This window comes from Gavialis gangeticus, unplaced genomic scaffold (assembly GCF_001723915.1).
Source record: "Gavialis gangeticus isolate Ggan-Ray unplaced genomic scaffold, GavGan_comp1, whole genome shotgun sequence".
NCBI lineage: Eukaryota > Metazoa > Chordata > Crocodylia > Gavialidae > Gavialis > Gavialis gangeticus.
Window position 1 is genome coordinate 75456783 of NW_017729029.1, and position 460 is coordinate 75457242.

Below are 460 nucleotides of genomic sequence, written 5' to 3' on the forward strand. Positions count from 1 at the left end.
TGCTGGTTCTTCCTCCCCAGGTGCATCACCTTGCACTTGTCAGTGTTGACACCCATCCTGTTCTCATCTGCCCACCCCTGTAACCTGTCTAGGTCTGATTGTAGCCTATTCCTCGTGTCTAGCATACCCACATCCCCCCACATCTTACTGTCATCTGCGAATTTTAACAGGGTGCTTTCTACCCCCTCGTCCAAGTCACTGATAAAGGTGTTGAACAGTGCGGGCCCGAGGACCAAGCCCTGGGGGACCCCACTGCCCACATCCCTCCAGGTCGAAAATGACCCACTCACCACTGCGGTGGCCAGAACCAAAGACATTAATAAGTAAGAAATATGTGCTTCTTGGAGGCATTTGGAACTTTTGTCTAATATGAAGCTTGTACTTTTGTAACCCGCAAATGTAACTCATAACTGTTTGTGGAACTGACTAGGCCTCAAAGACAAAGCTATAGATGTGAAAT